We start from the raw sequence: 23657 nt of genomic DNA on the forward strand, positions 1-23657 counted from the left end.
ACAGAAGCATCTGGCATCACCATCTGCCATCGTACCACTTGCAGCAGGAATACCAAAGAAATATTGGTGTGGTAATACACAGGAAATCGAATGTTTTTTAGACGGATTTATGGATTATGAAATGTGGAATATGGAGTATGCATTTTAAGAATTTTAAGGAATTTTTAATATCGAACATTGCTTTTGATACAATTTTTAGAACTTTTCCAAATGTTATTATAATTTGTATCACTTGAATGATAAACATTACTGATATCTTTCGTCATAGAATACGAATTAAGGGACAGTTTTAAAGGTATTCATCATTCGCTGTATATATTTAAACATTTCTGAATACTATTAACCCTTGTTTATATATTTTTGTACACTTTTGGAAAAGTTTGAAACATTTCTGGTTTCATTTATAAATATTTAAAGCATAAATCTTCAAGAACCTCAGTACTGTGGCCATATTTCCAACATATTCTGAATTAATTTCCATTTATTGAGATTTTTTTACTCAAATTTAAACCCTTTCCGAATATTTAACTACATTTAATATACCTTAAAATTTATATATTGCAGAGTTTTCATCTCATGTTTTCCTTTAATTAAAAGGTAGAAAAATCTGTCTCACATTTACATTATATTTCTCCCATTAAAGTGCAGACCAATTGTTTAATGTTGAATGTTGTTTGTTGATTTTGGGGGCGTGCCCCAGGGGGCGTATTGCGCATCGTTGCACGTTGCAGCAGGCAGCGACAGCGGCAGCGGCAGTTGCAGTGGCAAAAACAGCTGCAGGGCCAAGACGTATGGTTTATTGATGTAATTTGACCGCACACACAATAAAACGAGTTGTAATTGCGTCGAGATCTCTATCTATATATATATTATATGCATTATACGATATCCCCCCTTAGGATAACTATATACATACACATATTTCCATCCATCCTCCATTTGAACATCGCTTTTCATTGCGTGTGAATGATATTTTGTTGGTGAGGGGAAAATGCCATTCCACCCATTCTCGAATGATATCTATCCTACGACTCGACTCCACTAATAAAAGAAAATTTACAAATTGCGTGAGGCAAAGAAAAACAAAAACAACTAGGAAAACCCCCATTCCCGCCATCCCGTTCCGAGGGGAGGCTTTTCTGTTGAACTAATTAAAAATCAGACTTTTTAATTAAATGATTAAAATCCAAGAGAGAAGAGAGAAGAGAGAGAGGGAGAGAGAGAAGGTTTAACCGCAGACAGAGAAAACCACAAGCGAATGATGATGACCAGACCAGACCAGACCATTCATTCATTTGGCCGAACGGCCATCAGTCATTCAATCATTCATTCATTTATGCATCCTCGAGAGTTCTTGGAAAAAAAAAACATATTCTCACACAATTTTCGCGCGCGCATTTTCTTTTGAGGAAATGGTAAACCAATGGGAAGGCATTCCCTCCCATTCGTCACACAATTGCCGCCGCATATATGGCGGGAAAACTAATCAGCCAGCGAGGGGCTTGGGGCTTGGGGCGAGGGGGAAATGCTGGGGAAAATCTATTCCCCATTTGAGATCTTATATGGCATTGATTCTATGGCTGAACATTTGAATTTTCAGCAAGAGTTGCAGAATCGAGTTGACATGTGGCGGACTCAGCGGATCCGTCAAATGGTTCGATGGATCTCGTTGGCTGGAAAGGATGGAAGGAATAGGATGGATAGATGGACGGAAGGTTCGATGGATAGATGAATAGATGGATGGTTCGTTGGTTCGCTCAAGTGGAGAGAACTCTGTCTTGGATTGGCATTTGGTTCGCTTGCTTAATTGCCAGCTCACGTTTCGGCCTGGTCTCTGGTCGCTGGTCTCGTCTGTGCCTTTGGCTCTCGTTCTGTTTCTGTTTCTGGTTTGATTTTCCATTCTGTCGCATGACATTTGCGCCCCTCCCATCCTGTCTCTATCTCTCTTCTGAATGCAAGACAAATCGCTCTGCTATAGCCATAGTTGTGTTTGTTGTTGTTGCAACAATGGGTAATGGCATTGAGACCCGGATAATCAGCGATATTCCAACTGCAGACGACGAAAACGGTGCAACTCCACGCGAGGCAAAGGCAATGCAAATGCCAATGAGGCAGACACACATGGAGGCAGGCAGCGCGGCAGACAGATGGATAGAGGAGGCAAGACCCTAGAGATGGTGCATACATGTCATCAGCGTGCCACGGGCTAGGTAGTACTTTCTTAAATCAAATACAAGTAAAACTATTTTCACATTTTTGTCTTTTATTTCATCCAATATAGATTCGCGCAAGCTTTATCAACGCTTTATCCAGCTGCGGCCTGATGATGGATCTCGCTACATGTGATGGACAACCTCACCAAAGACGATGCCAACACTGGCCCTATTTATAACGAGATGATCTTGAAGAGCGAGGGTCTGCTGCACGAGAAAATGGAAGCTCAACATGTTTTGATGCCACACATCACCAGAGTATTCCCTATGGATGGGTACTATGTATTTCTAGATATATATATATATTTAATTTCTCGACTTACTCTATATTGTTCTTCTATATATTATTACTATTTGTGTTCCTATGCCATCCGCATAATTCGGTGCCACAAATGATCCGTGCATTCCTTATGGATGCAAGTTCCATCCGACTGTTTTGTTTTACGGAATGTATTTCTTGGGAATAATATTATTTTGTGTGTATTGTGTAGTGTCTATGTTTGAGTACTGAATTATTCAATTGAAGTATATTCCATTTGAGTGTATGTCTACATCTTTCGCACAGCCTACTGTTCTAATAAGGTTTTCAAAGCTGATATTATTTGGGTATGAGTCGTATTTTTATGGGACTTGGTTATATTATTAAGAGATCAGGTCTAGTATTATCCTTTTATGTTTCTTGTATTAGCATAAAATGAATATGGATATTTTTAGAGTTTTTCCTGGTATTTTTTTGTTTTATTCTGGCATTACCATTATGTTTCAGTATTTTCTGGTATTTTTTGGTATTATAATCGAGGCTAGCCACCTCTCCATTTTCTCTCTCTCTCTCTCAAACCCCGAAAACACGAGTCCATCACTAACGCTTTTCATTTTCCACCTTCGAGGCAAGCACGTGTTGTTGGCCTTGGCCATTGGCAGTGTCTTCGTCGATGGATTCCAATAGACATAGACACATATACAAGCACTCGTATTGTAGACACACAGATACTCCCATGGATCGACGAAGACGACGACGACGACGACGATTATCAAAACGCCTCGAGGCAACGTGGGTGGGCGGCAGCACCCAAAGACATTTCGATGCCGATGCCAAAACGTGTTTAGTTTTTAATTGCAAATTATCTAATAGAAAAGGGGTGGTGGCATGCGGCAGCAGGCATATGCGGCCGTGCAACATTGAAAAACAAAGTTCAAACAAAACGGCAACAACAATGTGTGCGCCGCTGTTGCTGCCGCTGCTGCTGCAGCTCCTCTTTTTCCCTCCGCTGAATGGCTGACTTTCTGACTGACAGACAGACAGGCAGACAGACGAGTCATGCCACACATCAATTCCACATGAGTTGCAAGCTGAAGTCCCGCCTCTACCCCATCACCCCGCCACTGCACTGCTACACTGCTGCATTCCTCCAACCATCCATCCGTCCAACCATCCATCCATCCATCCCAATCCACAGGCATGGCAACAACCATGTCCAAGTCCACGTTCACGTCCCGTTTTGGCTGCGGTTGCAAGTTGGGCCACAATTTTTATGATCGCAGTTTGCATTTTCACATTGTTGCCACGTTGCAACGTTGCTGTTGTCGCTGTTGCTGTTGCTGCACTTCTGTTGCTGCCTCTGTATGTTGCATTTGCCGCTTGCTGCTTTAAATGTAGCGTGCAAAACTTCAGTTTTAATTTTAAACGCATGCATTGGACCGCCACCTGGATATACCCTCAAATACCCTTTGCAAAGGGTATTCAAATTTTGAGAGAAGAAAGTCTTACGGGATTTATAAGAGAGAGTATCTCTCCCTGAGCATCGATCGATCTGTTGTACCTTCAGGAATACTCTAAAGAAGGAGATCTCCTGTGTTTTCAGTGCTCGATAGTTCGATTTTATATCGATATTTCAATGCAACATTCCTGCATATTTTATTTATATTTCAATGAAATATTCCTGGTATATTTTAAGCCTTGAAATCATATTCTGTTGATGACTGTCGTTTTTCAATATCATACAGAAACCATAGAAGGTATTGTGTCTGTTGAGAAAGATGACAACCCTGCGACAGCTGTGGTGTTGTTCCAGTATGTACACACCACACACCTCTGAAATTTGTACTGCTTGACAGTTTAAGTTTATGTCATGTTGTCTCAAAGAATTATCAATATTTCGGATTCTTTTCAAAGAATTCGTACTTTTAGGCACCATCACCATACAGGATGTACACGATTTACAGGGTATCTGCAAATCCGACCACAAATGCCAACATTTGTTCCTGCATTTTTGTTGCTTCTGCTGTTGAAAGTTTGCTCGTTGTGTGCCCCCCTCTCGTTTGCTGTTTGCCCAAGCATTTTGTCAAGCGCACAACAAATTGGGGCAGCAACCAGAGAGGGGCCTGCGGGGGAAGCTGTTTGGTGGAATGAAGGTAGAGGCTCTTAGCAAGGTTGTGGGCGTGGTCGTCATGGTTGCAGGCGGCTGCTGCTGCCTGCCTGCCGCTGCAGGTGTTGACGGCGGGGCCTCTGCTGGCAATACAAAAATTTTTCGCCGCACAGGCAAATATTTTTCTGTCTCAATTTTTGTTGCACTGTCTCTATCTATCTTGTTGCATGTCCCAGGGCGCACACAAAAATCGCCCCGATTTTTACATAAAACTCTTGAAAATGTCATAAATTTTCAGTGACACTCATGGCGTATACGCAATAAAAATTGCAACAAGTCGAGGGGCAACAACAGCACACGAAAAATAAACAAATGTGCACTATTCGCAATATACTACGTATATATTTTGGACGCCCAAAACAAAAATCCCATAAAAACCAAAGAAATAGAAACGATATATAGCTATAGAGCCACGTGCATCGATGGGGCATCGCGTGTTGTCAGCACAATTACTCAGAGAATGCGAGTCTGAAAGCTTCCTAAATTTTTATCCATTTTCCAATCCTAAATCAACTATGCCCATTTCAATTCCATTCCCCTATCTTTTCGGCTATTGCTTTAACAATTAATACACATTTTCGTCTTGTATTTGTATATATTCGATATAATATTCATTCCTCAATAAAGAAAGAATTTCTCGACGATTTATCCAGACGCCTCATGATGATGGATCTCGCTACATGTGATGGACAACCTCACCAAAGACGATGCCAACACTGGCCCTATTTATAACGAGATGATCTTGAGGAGCGAGGGTCTGCTGCACGAGAAAATGGAAGCTCAACATGTTTTGATGCCACACATCACCGGAGTATTCCCTATGGATGGGTATTATGTATTTCTAGATATATATATTTAATTTCTCGACTTACTCTATATTGTTCTGCTATATATTATTACTATTTGTGTTCCAGTGCCATCCGCATAACTCGATGCCACAAATGATCCGTGCATTCCTTATGGATGCAAGTTCCATCCGACTTTTTTGTTTTACGGAATGTATTTCTTGGGAATAATATTATTTTGTGTGTATTCTGTAGGGTCTATGTTTGAGTACTGAAGAATTGTAGTACTTTTAATTTTACATTTGTCCCACTGCCTACTGTTCCCAGAAAGTTTTCATAGCTTCTATAATTTTGTAGTAGTATTTGTATGGGTAGTATTTTTATGGGATCATTGTTGTATTATTATCAGGTCTAGTATTATTCTGGTATGTGTCTCATGTTAGCTTTGGATGAATATTTTTCTAGAATTTTCAATGTTACTTTTTGGTAATGTTCTGGTATTTTTGTAACATCCCCTAACAAAATTACCATAAATACATGCAATAACGTTTAGTATTGCATTCCAGTATCTGTATATCAATACACGATAGTAAATTTACTCTACATCATTATACATATTTCCCCCTCCTTCCGTGCTATCTGTAACCATATTTTTCCCACATATCATTCTCACTTTCCCTGCATAAACGTATTAACCATCAAGCACTTATAGCCGTAGCCATCCGAAGCGTACATTCCTGTTCTAATCTACCGCTTAGTCGCTTAGTTTGCATCAAAGAGCGAACACACAGGGAGAGATACCATCTCTCTCTTTCTGTCTCTGCGATTCTCCAAATGAGAATCATTAGGATACCATTTGATGTCTAGTCATGGTGATCAGAGAGCTCTGGTGTCTGTCTATAAGGCTGATTACCCGCCACTAAGCCTAACGACAAAGTTATTAGAGACTCTTTTTTTTTATTGAACGTTCTTTATGGGTACGAGAGTATCCGAGGGTATTTTCCACTAGCCATCAACGATCTCTCTTTACCCATAATTATGTCAATAATTATGGAAAGGTGATGCCTCTAATGACTCTCTATGATCTCTCCCCTTCTTCCCCTACTCCACATTTCCCCCTCAAATACTCGGTACTCGCATTTCTCTCCCCATACCCTTTGCCGCTTTATCTATTGTGCTGGGAAATGGCTGGGAAATGTTTGTTTGATTTCGTTGTTTGTTTGTCGGTTTGCTGTCGGTTTGTTGCTTTGGCTTTACACATGTTTGCACTGACTTTTGCGTCTTTGAGGGATTTGCGCTTGTGCTCCGCTGACACCTTTGAGCCTTTGGCCAAAGGGAGTTTCAAGCCAGAAGGGAGTTCCGATGCTGCAAAAAACGGCACAAAGTAAGTGGTTTTGTTTTTACTCCGCCTTTGGCTTTGCCTTTGGCTGCTGCTAATGCCGCTGCTGCTGCTTCTGGTACGAGTTGTGCTGCTTTGAGTTTGGTTTTTACTCAATTTGATATTCGAAAAGCTAAAGGACTGTGTTTAAGAGAGCATTGGACCATCTTCCGACCAAAGGTGGTACCCTAAAAATGTCTTAATTACCTTATGGTAACACTTTTTCCATGGTTCAAAATGGGAAATATCTGCCCTGGGAATGGTTATACCTTTAACTAGATGTATGTATCTATAATCCAATGACCACTCTCTCGGAAAAGGGGAGAAGATTCAATAATAATCTCTAAGAATATTGTCATTAGAACTCCCTAACTATTGCAATGAGAATGAGAAGAAGCGGGTCCTCTTCTGATAAAATATACAACAAATTGTATATGAGTGAAATCAGTGAAAAAATATACACGATAAACTAGGGTTCTTCGAGTTTTATTTATACCCAAGGGCTAAGAGTTTTTACAGATAGAAGGAACGATAAGATACCTCCACAGAACTCATACATTTTTAAAGTCAAAACCACTTTACATACTACCTAGCATACCCTTCTTTATACAGGGTATAACCAAGCATCAGCAGAGGAGGGAGAATAGTTCGTTGTCAAACATTTGCATTTCGCTTGAAATTTGTGCAATTGCAGCAAACGATGGGGAGCGATGGGGAGCAGCGATGGAGCAATGCAGGGGCACAGATGGTGGGGAGCTAGGTGAAGGGGAAGGGCCAGTGGTGTGGCCAGTGGCAATTTGCAGACGGCAAATTAATGCAAGCGCATTTATTTTTGTCACAAATGCAAACAACAGCAACAGCAACAACGGCAACAACAGCAGCAACAACGAATGCAACATCGTCTGGCGCTGCCAAAAGCGAAAGCAGCGCCAAGAAATAAATAACGCAAATAAATAAGAAAAGTGCCCCAGGGAATTTTCTTACACGATAGATAGATGGAGAGAGAAAGAGAGCGAGAGAAGAGCTTAAGTAAAGAAGGAAAGACAAAGAAAAAGCTAAAATTAAAGATAGAAAAATAAAAAAATCAGGAAAGATAGCTATAAAGAAAGCAACGACAGAATCCAAGAGAACGAAATAATGTCCCAGGGAGCCATAGAATAAGTTCGGGGCATGGGAATTCCCCCCTCTTTCCTGCCTCCCAAGGTTTTCCTGCTGCAACATTAAATAATGAAAAATGTTGGAAACAATTCTAGCAACAACTAATGACAGTTGCAGAGACGCCTTTTAACACCCGTAATGACAATGAGATGTTGCACTGTTGCTGCTGCTGCTGCTGCTTCACTGCTGATGTTGCATCTGCAACATTGCCAATTAATTTCCCCCACTGGAGTCTTTTAACTGCTGACTAACTGCAGAGAGGGGATTCGGATGCAGATGAGGGTTGAAGAAAGAAAAGATTGGTGTCCGAAGGTAGGGGATGCGGCAGCAACACAGCCACACTCTTAAAGGTCGATTGTAATTAGAAATATAAGTAGTATAATCAGAAGAAGAATAGAATATAATATAAGAATAAGAAGTATAAGAATCAAAGTATATTAAAGGGATATTTCTAAAGATTTCGTCGATTATCTTTTAGGCTTAAGAATGCTTTTTCCTATGTAAGACGTAGGATCCGGTCCTATAATCTAAGAGCTCTCGATTTATGCACTGACTTTTAGCTAAAAGAAGCAACCAGTTAAAGTTTTAGTCTTATCTCCAGAATTACAAATAAATATTCCATAAGATCCTAAAATTCATACTCTTCTTTTTCCTAAAAATCGAAATGCCCCACTTTCAAGGGTATTTAAGACCGATGCGCAATATTTGACAAGGCAAATGCCATGACAGACCCTCTTTTTTTTATAACCCAAAAGCCAGACCCTGGCAGACATAGTGATTCAGTAAAAACCCCTCCGACAAACGGGGAGCACCATATACTGTCATCCCTTCCCTCTCTCATGTACTTGCTCCCCTTTTTCACTCTCATCCACTCTTTCCTCTTCCCTCTTTCTCTCTCTTCTCCATCTACTTTCTGCTGCGCTTTGCAAATTGCAATGCGTTTCCCTTTAGTTTTTTCTCTGTTTTTTTTGTGTTTTTTCCATACGTTTCATATTCATGTCGAGGGGCGAGCGACAGCAGCGAAGCGAGTTCGTTGGCACGCCCCCGCGTTGCAACACCCCTCCTGCCAGGCACTGCCCCACTGCCACACCCCACAGTCCCACTATTTGCCACCGCAGCAGACATTGCGACGCGTCTCGTGTTTACAGTTGGGGGCACAAAATTATTGTGCGTCGATCCACAAAAAAAGCGGGGAAAAAAACAAACAGTGTTTGCAAATCTGTGAGAGGCAAGCTTTTCTAAAATCGAAGCTTTAGATACCCTGGAAGATGGATCGTTCAAAAAGAAAGAAATATTAATAGTGTTTTTCCATTAGCGAGCCGCGCGTCAGGCTGCAGCACTCCTCGGTCGGATGGTGCAGTCATTGCACGTCCGAACGTCTAAACAAAAAACTTGCGACCAAAGAAAATATATTTATATCAGAAATTGTGTAGCATTGAAATTTATGGGCGACTTGGGGACTGAAAACAGATGAAAGATGAATGGAAAATTCCTATGGGATGGTTTCTTCAGCTCCAAATACCAGAAACCCTCTTCAAAACTAGTGGAAAGGGTTTCTGCCTCGATAAGTGCCTCGACATTACGATAGCCAATACGATAAGATCTAATGACTCGGTATTTATGGCTTTTGGCTGTTACATCTATTAACTCAACATAAATATACCCCTCTAGCACTCTTTGAGTGCCGGGCTTATAAAAAGAAGAAGAAAGCTGTGCCAGCGCCTGTGCCTGTGTTGGAGGCCAATGCAATTTTCGAATTAGAAAAACCAACGAAAACATCCCAAACAACATCCAACCGCAGAGACAACAACATCCCACAATCACAATGGGGAATTTGCTGCAGAGGGGGGCGATGGGGGGAAAACAAGCTGCTGACATCAATTAGCATACGAGTAGATACACTCGTACACTCGTAGTATCTGTGGGATGGGATACACACTCGTAGTAGCATCTCGTAGTAGTGGCATTAAGTCAAAACAAAGTCTAGACAAACAACAAAACGACAGCCACAGCGCCACGAGCACAAAAGCGGTAGCCAAAGCGCCACCTAGCGGGCTTGACCTGCTGACCGATGTCTATATGCCTTTGTTGTTGTGGCTGTCGTTTGCTGCTGCTGATTGACTGTCGCACTTCGTTAAGACCTACCCGAGGCGCCCTCTCGAACAGTGGGTCGCAATGTGGGGAAACCTTTAAAGGAAATTTTAAGAAAATGTTGACAAAAATATCAAAGAAATTTCAAGAAAATATTGAAAACAAACTGGAAAGCAATTGTGGTTTTTTTTTGTCGAAGCACATAAGTTAAGGGATTTTTCTATGATATTTTAGAAAAACTAAAGAGTTCTGAAGAAATTCTCGTTAAAGTTACAAATATTTTCCATCAGTGGTGCCACTGTGCTTAAGACTTTCCCACCCTGTGGCAAAACATTGCGTGCGACAATCTCTCCGCCTTTCTGGCTTTCTGCCCGTATGGTTTCAGGGGTCTAGTTTTCCTGGCTCTTCCATCTACCTGCCCCGGCGTCGATTGGCAGTCGCTGATCAGAGGTAACGAACGGATCTTCTGCCCACGAGCTGATCACGCCGCCTGCTGCATGTCTGGGGCAAGGCTTTGGCGGCTTTTGTTTTTGTCTTTGGCTTCGTAAACGTGGCTTTCATTAGCAGCTTGGTTAGCACCTGGGACACCTCTACTAGTCGTCCGATCGGTGGGTGCTAATGTCGGAAAAGTACCCCCGACAGACGATGGACAGCGATGGCAATGGGAATGGCAATGCGAATGGAAATAACTATGAACTGACCTTGGACGTTGACGCTCGTTCAGTTATCGGTCACTGAGTCGTATGCGCGATATTTATTATATTCCACACTCTTTTCTTTTCGGTGACATCTAATCAGCTCAAGGCGAATGCAAGGAAAGTGCAAAGCAAAAGCAAATAGAAAAGATAACTAACCATACAGTGCGCTATATAGATATAGGGATTTATGGAGAGATTACCGCTGTCGAATAAAATGATATAATGACCCAATTCATTGAGTAATTGATGAACGTTTCGAGGTATCTATGACTGATTGAATGAAATATTCAACATGGATTCTGATCCTATTTTGTAGAGATGCTGGTTATCGATATTTCTTCGAGTTATCGATATATTTTAACTATCAAACCATAAAATCACATTTTTATTGTATCGATCATTTTTAGTATCAATCGATTTTACAATTATCGATATATTTATTTTAAAATCGATTTAAATCGATCGAACTATTCGGCCATCAATTCATAAATTAATCTTCAATTTCTGAATGCTTCTTCTATTCTTCTCCATATTCCTCTCCGAAATACCCTTAAAATATTGTCCTACACTTGTGAAACGCACTGTCCCTAGTATTTGTATGTGTTCTGGTTAAAGTTCCTCTTTTTCCATTGTTAATCGTGTGTCCGCTCGGTTTCGCCCATCCGCAGACCATTTTCAAAATATTTTTCTTCTTTTTTGCTTCTTCGTCGTCGTCGCCGTCTCTTTTCCGCAGTGCTGTTTATTTTAAAAGCTCTACATCATATTCGAAAATAAATTAGCAAAGCAAACAAGCCGAAAGTCAGTGCGCATTTTATTTATTCAACAATTCCCATTCTCGGGGGTTGTATCTTTCGGTCGTCTTCCGTTTTTCGGTCGTGTATCTCTCGGCTCTCGGGTCTCTCCCTCCATCTCTGATAAAAACTAACATCACAGATCTGTTGTTTATTTTTGCACTTTGATTCGAGAATCAGAAATGCCCAAAAGGTAAAGGAAGAAAGAGGAAGGGTGAGGCTGAGGGAACCATCAAAAATTGTGTGATTTCTGATCAGACATTGAGGCAGGCAGACAGATGCTTTGCTACCCCGCCAAAAAAGAAAAATGTTTATCCAAAGTCCCTCCATCTGTCTGCAGATATTCGGTTTTTCCTATCGTTTTGTTGAGTCTGCCCCCATGGGGCGTCGGCGGGCCGAGGGCATTGGGAAAGTTCAGCAAACATTTAAGCATTTTCTCATGTCTGGCACGCGGTGCGCTCTGCTGCTCTGCTCTGATGTGCTCTCATCAAAAAACTACAACAATTTATGGCCAATACGTGATTTGTGTTCCATGGCGGTGGAGGCATTTGAAAATTGATTGATAATCTACGGGTAGTGCCCATAAATAAGAGAAGTCATGATCAATTGCTTATATTCAGTGAGGGAAATTAGAATAAATACGAGTGTGCAACAGATCGTTGGACCTTGGACTTTTGTTTTGAAAAACTATAGGTATCACTTTTTTGTGGTGCCATATATTGGAAAACTTCTATCTAAATCATTTATGAAAGAGGTTTTAAAGAGTTTTCGGGTAGTTTTAATAGGTTTTGATGAGGTTTTTCAATATATGTACTTTGAACCTGGGTTATTTACTTCAGGATCTGCAAAGAACTTATCTTTTTAGGGTGCAGTTTGTATTAAATCTCTAAAACTGATCAGCCACTTGAAACTCCTGTAAGTAACAATCCTATAAGTTTCTTTCAAAGTGCATGTTGTTGGCAAAGTAGCAACTAAATCCCATGAGGCTTTCCAATACCAAAACCCCATTGATGGGGGTAATTAAAGCAGAGAAAATCGCGCAAACTAGCGATCACTTGGCATCTCTTTCTATGCCATTCTCTCAACCATTTGATCATTTGCATAGAATCAATCGAAAATTGATTATAGAGCGTATAGATCCGAGAGAGAGAGAGAGAGAGAGAGAACAAAGTGAATTTTCTTGAATCGGAATACTCGGTCGTACAGTTCGTACAGTTGTCAGAACTTGATTGATGAAGAACTGAACTTGAAACTGTTCTTGTTGTTGTTGTTGTTGGTAGTGCAAAAAAATACAACAAATACAAATAAAATAAAGAAAAATCAAAATGAGACAAACAGGCAACGGCGGAGTCAAGTCGAATCGCATTGCGGGTTTCGGAATCGAAAGAGATCGCGAATGGAACTGCAGATTAGATGAATGTAGATTGTGGAGAGACTTGAAGGCCATTCCACAACTGAGCTGATTGAATGACTGCCCGACTGATGGACTGACGTACTGAATGAATGACTGACTGACTCGCGTCGACTTGTTGCGTCTTAATGGCAGCTGGCTGGGCCGTCAGTCTGTCGACTTGAAATTGTAACGCTAATTTCCAACTTCGTATGGTATTTGTATCTCTATCTATCTATCTATCTATCTATCTATCTATTCGATCTGTTAATGTATCTCTATCTTTATAGAGGCATGTGTGCATCGTGTGTCTTTCGTGCCTTTGATTTGTTAATTGCATTTGTTCTTGAAACACCTCCCCCCCCTCTCCACCCCCCACCCCTTGTGATTGACACTTTCAATTGTAATTTGCAATTTGTGCAAATGCAAATGCAAAAAAAAAAAATTTTAATTAGCCCGCGAATGCATTTTGTTTCTTTGGCGGAAATTCAAATCAATTGTCAGGCAAAAAAAAAAAAAAAAACTTTGCTTTTGCTTCGATTGTTGTTGTGTCGTCCACACCCTTCTCAGTGTGCAACGTGTGGCAGGCATAATAAAATACCTACATTTAAGCAGTAACTAATCGAGCAGGGCACCTTCTCCTTCGTGCGTGTGTGCAAAAAAAAAATATATAAACTTCAACGTTTCGCCGCGGCCAATGACCAGACAATGACCCACCAGCGAACGCCATTAGCATTATCATCGTTCGCTCTGGGTCTCGAGCTCGAGCTCGGGCTTGGTCTCGGGCTTCAGGCTCGGACCCAAAGCAAAGCCCGAACCGCAGACGAAACGGACAGCAGACGATGGCGACAAACGACGACAGCAGACGATGGCGACAAGCGGCAATAAAAATTATTAACATTTAAGCGCAGCTTTTGGCGAATGAGCCACACACAGAGATAGAGGCAGAGCGACAGCGACAGCGACATCGAGGGAGAGGCGGAGAGTTAGCAAAAGGAGATTGCAAACGGTGAAGACAGAGACGGAAACAGCTTCGGAGACCCAGACCGTCAAACACCCGCTTGACCAAATACCAAATACCGTCAGCACCAACACCGTACCCCACACCACCAGCGCACAGTGGTCTCAGGCACTGGGGAAAAGTGTTAAGTACATACGCACCCAAATGGGTGGAAAATGAAAAGATCTACAGAAGCGGTTTGGTTTATCTCTCCATTTTATGAGTTTGAGGGGAAAGTTTAAGGACTCTAACTATGTGAGTAAACGTTTAAGGTGAGCTTTAACCAACGTTAAAGGTGATGTTAAGCTACGTTTGTACTCTTAAGGTGAGCTTAAACAAAGTTTAAGTTTTAAGTCTGCTTCAACTAGATTTCGGTGTGGAATTGTCTTTAAAATTTTCGAAATCAAGCCATTTTAACTCCATAATTGTAGATCATACGTTAAAACTTGGTTTCAACAAGGTATATGGGACGGAAATAACACCCCCGGACTGCAAATCACCTCTGATTTGAAAAGTTAATATTATTATTTATTAAACAAAATTCAACGAACATTTATCTCTCAATTATACAAAATTAATCACAGAAACAAACCATTACGCCAACAGATTCTTTTCGCGTTTAACTAAACAATTAACACATATATGATTTTTCTGTGAATTTGCAGATTTTTGAAACCACTGTGACTGGCCACACGATTCATCATTCACACCGTCGTCATCATCAACACTTTATGACCACTTTGAGACACATGTGGCTAGCCGGGGGCCAAATACTACAGATACATGCATACAAAGATACAAATAGTACGAGTATCTATCGGATACACACACACAGAGAAGAATAAAGAGACAAACAATTTGGGTTACTAAAACACACAGACAAAAGCGACACGGCCAAAACGAAATGGCCAAAAAGCGGAACTTGTAATTTCAATTCGTGTATTTCACGTTTAGCGAGCGTGGCTTTTTGCGCGCGAGAGGTGTTTGCTTTAGTCGCTGTTACTACTTTAGTTAGTGACCGGCTGTCCGAAAGGAAGATACTGGGGGAGAGAGAGAGAGAGAGAGATACTTAATGAGATATATTTTCCCCATGTGCCCGCTGCTTGTCCCACGGCCCAATTGCAAAAACTAATTGCAAACGCGCTTCAAGCCGACACAGAGCCAGCCCCTGCCGTGACATCTCAGAGAGAGTGGAGAGAGATGCGATGCACTTGACTGCAAATAATGGCACACGACACATGGTCATCCAGTGTTCCAGGGAGGGACGGAGTGACTATCTGTGCAACATGTTGCCAGAATGAATTAAATTATTCAAATCCGCAAGCATCGAGAAGCAACGCAACAATGTTTGGCTTAATCCAAGGCATTTATCTTGTCCCAAAGCAATGTCAACATAACAATTTTTAGTACCTCTTCAAATAGAGGATGGTTACGCGTTGGGGTATGCTCTGACAGAGGAAGGATTGTGTATTTAGATCACTTATATCTTCGGGTATAAAAGTTTGAGTTTTAGGCCTCGACATTAAGATACCCGAGACTATTCTCAGATTTTAAGAAGGCAGTAATATTTCTATAGAGGCACACGTGGCTCGACACCAAGATAACCGGTACTATTACACATCAACTTTCAAGGATATGAGTCTCATTTTTAGTGAGTATTAAAGGGAAGGAACACAAATAGCTATAGATATGACTAGTATTGAAAATTTCCCTTATTATTCCTCTCATTTTCAAAGTATTCCTTGAACAAAACCTACTTGAATCATTCTACAATTAAAAGATTATATATGAAATTCATATAAGTCTCTGTTTGCTCCTCAACAGGTATCCTCATAGTCTCTACACGAATCATAGGCCTGTTCCTTTCTTGTTGCTTATCTAATTGCAACATTTTGCTGCAGCAACATTGCCCCAAGCGAGCAGGTGTTTTGCCAGTTGAAGTCTCCTTTAGCGACGACTTTTATCGTGTCTCTGGCTCTGTCTCTGGCTCTGTCACTGACTCTGGGGCTTTTGCCTTAATTTGACTAGACTTACGCATTTAGAACCGGAAATGTAGCAGCCGAGTGTCATTTTGTGCAAATCACACACACAAAAGTCGACAGGCAAAAGGCCCACAGAGTGGCGGAAGACTGTTCGAGAGAGAAGTACGTTCTGTTCTTCTCCGAGTTGGCTGAATAAATCCACACACGATCTGGCATAGATGAATGACTTGAGAGAAGACCCCTGCCTCTGGAGTGGAGTGTAGTGGAGTGGAGTCCGTTGCATACCATACTTTAGTTTTTCCAGCAATTGTTTATCCATTGTACATACCTGCAATCGAGAGGGGAACGAGAGGAGAAACGAGAATTAGTATACAGGTGATTTAGTATAATGTTCTGCCGCTGCGACCGCTCCGGCCGCTGCTGCTGCGTGTTTTTGTATCGTAACAAGTGAATAACAATTAACATTATAATGTCTGATGTCTCGATGTAGCAGCTCTACAAATTATGGTGTTCAGTGCTGTGTGCGCAAGACCTCTGCTTATTACGGAGTGTGTGTGGATTAGCATACAACTTGTGCTAAGAGGAGGGAACCTCCAAGAGATGTCTTAATAGAATGAATCTTCGGCGGAAGGTAACACTCAAAAATATTCAAAAGAACGCTCCCAAAAGAGATTGTAGAGTCAGAGCGAGTTCTTGAGTGATCCTCTAATATCTATTTGATATTCTGCTGTATTGGAATATCCCCCCATATATCTGTGGTATACAATCGCATAACTAACCTATCATACACGATGTATTGCCCTTGGGGAGACCTTCAAACTAAATACCCAATAGTTCTGCCTATCTAACAAACTTATTAGATAATGGAGTGCCATGTTTACATCGATTGATTGATTGTTATTAACCACGTTGTTTTTTAGAATTTACTACGCAACTCTTTTAACGAACTGTTATCCGACTCTTATCGTAATAACGCGTGGAAATAGTAAACTTTGAATGGAGCATTAGAGGGTATGTCATTCATAGATGTATCTCCATTTCTTGCACTTAGTTTGCTTCATTCCTATAAAACACTTTTTTATATTGCTTGTCCCGTACTTGTCCAAATAATGGGTTTAGCTAATACCGGACTCTCAAACGCTGGTATTTGGCTTTACTATTCAAGTTTTTCCAACACTAATTCTTTACAGTTAAATCCACTTTTCCAACACTCATTTTTCTTTTGTATTATTTTCGTCACTTCTTCAACTTCTTTTCCTCGAACTCCCCATTTCATGCCTTATTGCAACAGTTGATCTTTGGCCTTTTCGGTACACTCCACTAAGCTCATGCCCCACATCCCATCGCCATTCCATGTGCAACCCTTCCCCAGCCCCTCCCCTCCCCCTGCCGTAATACACGCGCCCAAAAGTAGACACGCATAATTAGTTTTTAATGCTTTCGAGCTGCGAGAGTTGTCATCATCGGGGCATGGAGAACGAGAACATGAACGATAGAACGATGCCAGACGACGACACGACCATCGTAATGCGCCTCATTTGAGAGGCGATACTCCCACACCCCCCACTTCGGCGTCTATGAATGGAAGGGAGGGAGGTAGGGAAAGTCTGGCAGCAAGTGCTTTGAAAGCAGAGGAAGGGAAACTCTGACACCCAATGCTGGCTGACATTTGGCGTTGACCTCAACGGCAGTCGGTCGTTTGGGACAGGCGCTCGACATTTGTCAATGAGTGGGGCAATGAAATATGGATTAAAGTCTTTTTCCGAAGACCCTATACCCCATACCCTCTCTAAGAACCCAAATACCCCCCTGGAAACACAATTAGCTCTTGAAGAAGGCGACGACGACGACGACGACTACGACAACGCCGACGATGTCGAGTTCTATGCGGATGTCGTCAGCGCGAAATGTGTGTGCCCCAAAGAGAGAGAGACGGCGAAAAACAAGTGTTATCAGCGGCCCCCAACAAATACAACAACAATAAAGTGAGCGAGAGGGAGCCACACAGTAGATATGGCGCTAATATTCTTATCAGAGAAAAAAAAACAACAACAGCAGCAGAATAAAATTTAGAAAAATTAACAAGTGGCGACAGACGTCGCGACGTAGCAGACAAGACACAAAAACTGTTACGATTATAAATAAATATACAAAAAAAAAAACTTTAGTAAAAAGGAATAAACAAAAGCAAAAGAGAAAGGAAAACAAAAGCAAAATAAATACAGAAACAAACACAGAAAACTCAAGCGATAAGCAGCAAAGTCAATGAAACACACAGAAATAAAACAGCACTTAAAACAAAAACAAAAAACCAAAAATAATAACCAAATGAAATAAAAAATAAATAATACAAAAATTGAGAGAACAGTGAGAGACCAGACCTGGGGCAAATAATTAAGCAGACGATTATTTGTACAGACATACATACATACATACATATGAATACAGTGATGTCTCTCTCATTAAATAATCTGCCAAGCTCAAGGTCTTATAAACAAAATGAAAGTTCAAATGTTCTTTTAAAATTTCAAACTTCTTTCAGACTCTAGGGTTTGAGGTCGTTGCAGATGTTTCCCTTGGCCCATTCTTCAATTAAATTATTATAAGAAATGATTTTTCTTAAATACCCATAGATGTTATTGATTTGATTGGGAGCAGCACTTATTTCTAGAGGTAACAAACTACAGAATTTAACTTGAGATCATTACTGCTTATATGTTTTGGAAACCTAACGTTTTCCAGATGTTTGCGAAACATCTTTCTATCAACTATTTCCACTATAAACTATATACAATACATATGTACATATATACCTAGAGTATATCGGACTTTAGATATACACAGTCTGAAGGCGTAGCTGAGGTTCTCTCAATCTTCGTTTAACCATTTAGAACTGTTTTGAACTTTCATCAATAAATGTATCGGAGGTATCGATACCCAATTATTTAAGAACAATTTCTTTATTTTCGATTTTCACGATTTTTCCTAAAAAACCTTTAAAGCCACTTTTCTTCCGGAATGCTTCAATTTATTTCCTACTCCTGAGATTGAGAGATTTCTTAGAGAACATCTTCTACTTTTTCATTTGATGAATTACTCGCTGTGATTGTCTATTCAAGCAGAGTTTCACTGTATCTGAATACACATACATATGTACTTATATTAGTTTTCACACATATTTAAATATTTACTCCCTATTTATATACATATGTATACATATATATTTTAATAGAGCTTGCACAAAAAACAACATCTCGATCTAAGGAAAATAAAGAGATAGACTCACACAGTGAAGGAGAGAGGGAGAGATAGGAAGATAGATAGAGACAGAGATAGGCAGAGAGTAAGACAGAAAGAGAGGGGTGGGTCGGAAAGAGACAGAGGACTAAGAAAGAAAGAGAGAGAGAGGGACAGAATCAGAGGTAGCGATACGACTAGCGGACAAGTGCAAATCAAATAAAAGCCAAAGCAATGACAGTATAAAAATGTATAAAAATTATTGGCGCTTCGCCAATTGTTAGCCACAACAACAACAGCAAAAAAGCAATAACAATATGCGAGGCGTCAACGAGAAGAAGTCGTCGTGAATTGAACGAACGGTAAACGAGCGAAGTGTAGGCAAATGACAGAAGAAATGCCAACAACAGCAACAATTTCAATCCAAAGCAAATGAAACGCCAAAGAGAAGAGCAATAAAAGAGAAGCGGCAGCAGCAAGAAAAAACTATTACAAGATGATAAAAGATGAATGGCAGAATAGAGAGAGGGAGAGGATGAGACGAGGACCAGGACAAAAGCAGAGATAGGAGCAAGAAAAGAGAGCGAGCTTATAGCGGAAAATTGTAGAATTATAGCAGAACAGAAGATCAATAGAGTTAAGGAGGAGCTGTGAAAGAAGAGATACGATACAAGAGCAGACACTTTTCAGACTCTTGGTACAGTCACCACTTTAAATCGGAGATCAGGCATAGTGTGACCAGAGTTCAAGAGACGATAGACGCGTGAAGTATGAAATAGTATAGCTAAAGGTCTTAAACTGTCCCAAGAGAGGTAGGAACATCTCGAAGAACGGCACAAAAAAGAACCTGGTGTGACTAGAAGAAAATGGTGTGATATTCAGTAAACAGCTGGGTGACAGAGTAGTGAGCTGACAGTGGTGGATAATGACAAAAGTGTACCAGAGATTGTACAACGGCAGATTGTGAGTGAGAAAGTGAGTTAGAGAAAAGAGAGTCGACAGTGGAATAACAGATATCGATGCCTATATCGTATCGGAAGCCTGTAGTGCGACCACGTTATGGAAGAGAACCATAAACAGGGCTAAAAAGATAACAGAAGCAGACACTCAGCAGACAGCAGACAGGGGCAGACAGCACAGCAGCAGATATTTATGTATTAACCAGCGTCAGAGGCCAAGCCTAAGCAGAGAGCAGAGAAAACATTAACGGAACGCCTTTCTCCTCCTTCTTCTCCCTGGTATACATATCAACGCATCTGAGTGAAAAACCCGAGAGTAAAATGCTTTAATTAAAATTGTCTTAAATTATAATTTATGTCGGCGGCATTAATTCGCAGGCGTCGTAGTCGCCGCTGTCTGCGTTGCTGTTCCGACTAATTCACAGCTTTGCCACAGTCAGAGTATCTCACAGATACAATTGTACAGCAGATACATGCATAGATACAGATACATATGTAGCTGCTAGCTACGCAGCAAAATGTCTTCCGATCAAATGTTCTTTAAAATATTTGAAAAATTCTATAAATTAAAATTTATGAGAAGCCAAAAGTCTTAAAGCCAATTAGGAATCAGGGCAACCCTGGTTTCTAGTTGTGAAAGGCAATCCTGATTCTAACCGCCTTCTTATTTCTAGTAAGAATTGAAATATCTTTGACAAAGATATCAAAAATTAAATTGTAATTCTAGTCCTGGATCCGTGGTATATTTTAATGACCTGGCAACCATGATTGCTGTAATGTAATGCTTGGCAACCCTGATTGCTGTAATGTAATGCCTGGCAACCCTGATGATAACCTCAAACATATAAAAAAAAAGGGATTTTCTGTTAAAGAAGAGGAGAAAAGAAGTAGAGGAGGCCAGGAAGAAGAGGAATGGCCCGCCAGAGTACAACGCACTGATGACGACTCCGAAACGCATTGTCATTGAAAGGAACTTGAGGCAGGGCGCAGCAGCAGCACTACAACAATGGCCCCAGATCCCCGACCGCTGGACTGAAAGGAGGATGGTGGGTCGGTCACACACACAACACGAAGGAGCACAACAAAAGGAAGCAGCAGAAGGCAACAGCAGGACAGGAGCACACCCCGGGGAGGGGGACAGCAGCGGTATATTGAAGGCGGCCAGGGGCAGCGACCGCCGCCTGGCTGTGTGGCAAAACGAGTTCAACGACGACCGAGAAAACAGTAGAAGAGTGAGGCGAGGGAAGGCAAAGGAATGTGAGGAGAGAGGAGCAGGAGAGACCCACAACAATGGTGACGACGACGACGACGATGTCCTGCATTGGTAATGTCTTTAACCTTTCAAGGATATTTCAGGCATTGCCTCATGCCCCATAACCCATGCGCCCCTTCACAGCCACTATCCTCTGGCACCCTCTAATATCGAAGAAGATTGGCTTAAAGGAGCTCCCAAACTATGGGGGAAACCCCTGCCCCTGCCCCTGCCCCAAAACGAGGAGCAGGAAGAGCACAACAGTTATTTACAGATCTTATGAGGATAGCCAGAGCCACAGGGAAAATCTAATAAATTACACGAGAGCTGGGAAGATGGTAGATGGGAGAGAAAAGTTGATGAACTCTGAAGGGAAAATGGGGGAAGGGTTGCGCCCCAGATTGGGGTAGGTTTCAGAGGGGTTCAAGCACAGGGGTTACGCACATTTTCCACACATTTTTCCCCCATCAAAGCAGAAGCAACAGAAGCTCCCTGTCTATTAGAAAAATGATATAATGGCAGTGTCTTAAGTACACACTGAAAAACTTTACATAACAAGCAACCCCCAATCCCCCGTCTGTAGGGAGACTGTTCCAAGGTGTTGCTTTGTCTCTGGACCATCCCATGCGCCACACGCACTTTTTCATACGCAATTTACTTTACTTTTGTTCGTCCTTGTGTTCCTTTGGGGTTGGCTTTTGTGGTCAAAGGATAGAAAGACATACATATCTGTAAGAAGGGTTGTTTGGGGGGCAACATTATGGCTCATTAAAAATTAGCTTTAGATCTTTACAGACGCTATCTATCGGTCCGCACACAAAAACACTAATCTTCCTATATCTATAAAGATTATTTCCTCTGGCATAAATTTGATTTATCATTTTCTTGTGTATTTTTAAACGACGAGACTAGACCCGATGACAACGATGTCGGCTAATTGTCGCTGACAGAACGACAGAACAGAACAGAAGAGAACAGAAAAGGCAGCTCTGGCGACAGACTGTACTTGTATGAAGTGTATGATATGGAAACTTTTCCTGAATTGATGATGGATTCCAGCCAAGAATCTTCTGTGGAAGTAGAAAATATCTTAAAAGATGAATTGATTGTATAGTTTACGGCTATACAAAAAGCTATATGTGATAGAAATTTTACTGTCTTTTTCGTTCTAAATAATTGAATTATCAATGCATTGCGAAATTTCCAAAACAATCTCCATTTTCATTCCACTCTTGTACTGGATTTAGGCCTCTCACTAAGAGAGAATTTTGGGGCATTGAGATCTCAACACTAACGACTATTGGAATTTGGGAACTGCTTCTTTAAAAACCTGAACCAATAATCCCCCTATCCTACCCTCTCCCTGCTACCCTCTTTCTTACAAAAGCATTTCCTCTGGACCTCAAGACCTGCCAAAAAAAAAAATCCCATAAATTACAAAATATCCAACTTGTTTGCACTTTCATTTATTTATTTTTTTCTATATTTTTTTATAAAAGTATTTTTGGAAAAACTACACAAAAAAAAAACTGTGTGGCGTGCCCCCGCAGTAAGATTTGTTTGTCGCTTGTCGTCGAAAGAAACTGTTTTTTTTTTCGGTTGGGAAGAAATTTCAAAAAAACAAAAATTAAACAAGAAAAAAAATGAAAGAATTTTTCTGCCGTAAATTTCAAGAGAATTTTGCATGAGTCGTGAAACGGATTTTCAATTGGGTTTTGGCAGGGGGGTAAGGTGATTGTTTTTTCTGTGGCAAGGTGACTGACTCATCTGTCCTCTTCACGCCCCCCTCTAACCCTCCTCTCGGTGTGTGTGTCTGTGTGGAAAACTCTTATGAATGACAACAATTTGCGGCGTAATTAACTTGAAAATGCGAAAAACGGAATGGAAAATTGCTTGGCCATGGGTATGGGTCCCTCTCGCACTTTTTGGTTCCCCTTGGCCAACATTTTTCCTCTACTGGCCATTGGCTGTCACCCCCCACCCTGCACCCGTCACCACCTATCCCCCCGTGCCCTGGTCTGCCACTGCTATTTTGCTGCCACACACTGATGTTTGTGCCTCTTATTCTTAGTGGGTCAAATGCGTTAAGTTTCGAGAGTCAACCTTAGAGCAAGAATTGGCGGCGCGCATGGCCAGAACCACTTAAAATATTTAACCAAAAATTCATTGGCCTACGCTCTATCTCTCTCTCGCTCTCTGAATGTCTTCCTGTCTCACTCTCCCTCTCTCTCCCTCTTTTGTTGGCCAAAATGCTTGCATAACTCGCGTTGCAGACACAAATGGCCCGAAACAGACGA

At 41.1% G+C, this 23657-nt stretch overlaps 1 protein-coding gene and 2 long non-coding RNA genes across 3 annotated transcripts in view; all 3 read right to left on the reverse strand.

The window, feature by feature from the left end:
- The window catches only part of LOC6589429 (putative mediator of RNA polymerase II transcription subunit 12), a 111196-nt gene that overhangs the window by 73123 nt on the left and 14416 nt on the right, over positions 1-23657 (reverse strand). The window lies entirely within an intron of this gene.
- LOC113565699 lies at positions 2241-2670 on the reverse strand. Its single transcript, XR_003408728.1, has 2 exons — positions 2537-2670; positions 2241-2478 (listed from the first exon to the last, which is right to left on the reverse strand). It is a non-coding gene; the product is annotated as an uncharacterized LOC113565699 (long non-coding RNA).
- LOC113565698 lies at positions 5223-5622 on the reverse strand. The gene is made up of 2 exons (XR_003408727.1): positions 5512-5622; positions 5223-5457 (listed from the first exon to the last, which is right to left on the reverse strand). It is a non-coding gene; the product is annotated as an uncharacterized LOC113565698 (long non-coding RNA).

The sequence above is a fragment of the Drosophila persimilis genome, unplaced genomic scaffold (assembly GCF_003286085.1).
Source record: "Drosophila persimilis strain 14011-0111.01,24,50 unplaced genomic scaffold, DperRS2 tig00000191-arrow-pilon, whole genome shotgun sequence".
Classification (NCBI taxonomy): Eukaryota; Metazoa; Arthropoda; class Insecta; order Diptera; family Drosophilidae; genus Drosophila; species Drosophila persimilis.